Here is a 2,485-nt window from a genome sequence, read left to right on the forward strand (position 1 = left end):
CCCACACGGGGGGGGGGGGCAATCCAACGCTCTCCATTGACAGTCTATTGCGGGAAGCTGCCTCCTTGTCATCTCTGACTTATAACAAAAAAACAGAGCAATGCCTAAAAGCTGCTATGTGACCAGTTGTACAGTAAACAAGCTAAAAAACCCAGAACTACATTTTTGTAAGCTGTCGACCCAAAAAAACAAGCGTTTAGGACACAAATAGTTGTAGATGTCGGGGTATTTCACGTTGGGCCGTTCAGTTCGATCATTTCTCAAACAAAAGGAAGGTTAGGAAAAGGGGCACTGACATAGACCAATAAAATTTAGTTTCTTAATATATCTCCTCCCCTCAGATTCACATAGGGGATCATAATGGGCCTAAAAGCAAATTAGATATTAGTGGAAACAACTTCTATAATTAAAAAAAAAAGAAAATCTGTTTTAATACTTTTACACTCTGTGATGCAGCTTGATTATATTTTTATCCTTCACCATTAGTCCAAATGACTTTTTTTTTTAATTAATATAAAGTCATTCAATAGCTTTTTTCCTCACACACAAGACTTGAAATATAGCAAAAGAGTGATATGGATTAATTGTATGATGCATTGTCATATGAACCAGTCATTAATGATGGTTCATCAATGAAACACACAAACAAAAACATAATTGATGACTGACATTAATGTAAGAAATGGTAATTTGCAGTTCAGTAAGTTGTCAGATGTTGATTCAGTAGTCCTTCTGACGAAATCAGTGAGTTCACAGAATGAAGGATTCAGACTGATTCAATCAGCAAACTCTTGAATTTTTTGGTCGATTCATTAAAAGCACCCAGTGTCCTCTAAATTGCTTATGGGGGTAGCTTTTTGAGTGAATCAACATACAGGTGCATCTCAATAAATTAGAATGTCGTGGAAAAGTTCATTTATTTCAGTAATTCAACTCAAATTGTGAAACTCGTGTATTAAATAAATTCAATGCACACAGACTGAAGTAGTTTAAGTCTTTGGTTCTTTTAATTATGATGATTTTGGCTCACATTTAACAAAAACCCACCAATTCACTATCTCAACAAATTAGAATACTTCATAAGACCAATAAAAAAAAACATTTTTAGTGAATTGTTGGCCTTCTGGAAAGTATGTTCAAACTACTTCAGTCTGTGTGCATTGCATTTATTTAATACGAGTTTAACACGAGTTTCACAATTTGAGTTGAATTACTGAAATAAATGAACTTTTCCACGACATTCTAATTTATTGAGATGCACCTGTATAACATGACCAGTGTTGTACACTGATATATAGCCTAGTATAATTAATATGGAGTGCTGTAATACAGTTTCCAAACTAATGACCTATGTAATCCGGTTCTTTTTAAATGAATCAAAACATATAACGCCACCAGTGTATTCTGATTCAGGAACAAATTACTCAGTTCTTTTTAGTGAATCAAAACACTTATGAATCTCTCGTTGTTGATTCACTATGAATGCTAATTTTTAAACATGGTTTAATTAATTACATATTTTGTTTGTTTGGCGCTTTATTTAATTTACAATTACGGTGTTTTAATAATATAAATATTATTAATTACATTTCATCGCATCATGCCTCTGCATTGTCCCAATTAAAAGTCACCTTTTGCAAGAATTGTTACATTAATGTATGATATACCTATTTTGTTTACATTTGAGAGGGTCAGCATCCTGTTGAGTCAACAAGAATTGCATTTTGGCATAATTGTGGAACAAAACGAATCGTTAAGGAACCGTTAACAAGATTCGAACACTTGACTTAAAGGGTTAGTTCACCCAAAAATGAAAATTAGGCTGCGTTTTACTCACCCCCGAGGCATCCTAGGTGTATATGACTTTCTTCTTTCAGACGAATCCAGTCAGAGTTATATAAAAAATTAGGGATACACCGATACCACTTTTTCCAGTACTCGCCCGATACCGATACTTTTATTTTTGGTACTTGCCGATACCGAGTACCGATACCGATATTTGTATTGCATTTGTACATTTTTTTGTACAAATGGGTACAGAAACCAAAAAGGTATGTATAATGTTAGTTGGTTAACTTCATTTATCAAATAGATACAGTCAAACCAAAATTTATTCAGACACCTTCAACATTTCTCACATTATCAGTTTATTCGCTATAGTTTAGAAAATGGTAATAAAATATGACAAGAACTCACAGTTACACTGTGTCAGAACAAATTCATCTTGATAATTAAATTGATAGAAAGGTATGTAATAGATTACAATCAACCAAAATAATTCAGACAACTGTTAGTATGACAGTATTTACACAACTATGAATACTTAGTCAGGCAACCCTTAGCCTCAATGACAGCCTGTAGTCTCCTGGGCATGCTGTCACCCAGCTTCATGCAAACCTCAACTTCAGTTTTTTTCCCCAGACTCTGTCTGAATAATTTTTGGACCCAAATTTGTATCAATTTTACTGGTAGTCCACTGTATGAA

At 33.8% G+C, this 2,485-nt stretch overlaps 1 protein-coding gene across 1 annotated transcript in view; it reads right to left on the bottom strand.

Annotated features, from left to right (window-relative positions):
* Positions 1-2,485, bottom strand: part of LOC107669562 (uncharacterized) — a 42,027-nt gene that overhangs the window by 32,915 nt on the left and 6,627 nt on the right.

This window comes from Sinocyclocheilus anshuiensis, unplaced genomic scaffold (assembly GCF_001515605.1).
Source record: "Sinocyclocheilus anshuiensis isolate Anshui unplaced genomic scaffold, SAMN03320099.WGS_v1.1 scaffold460, whole genome shotgun sequence".
Classification (NCBI taxonomy): domain Eukaryota; kingdom Metazoa; phylum Chordata; class Actinopteri; order Cypriniformes; family Cyprinidae; genus Sinocyclocheilus; species Sinocyclocheilus anshuiensis.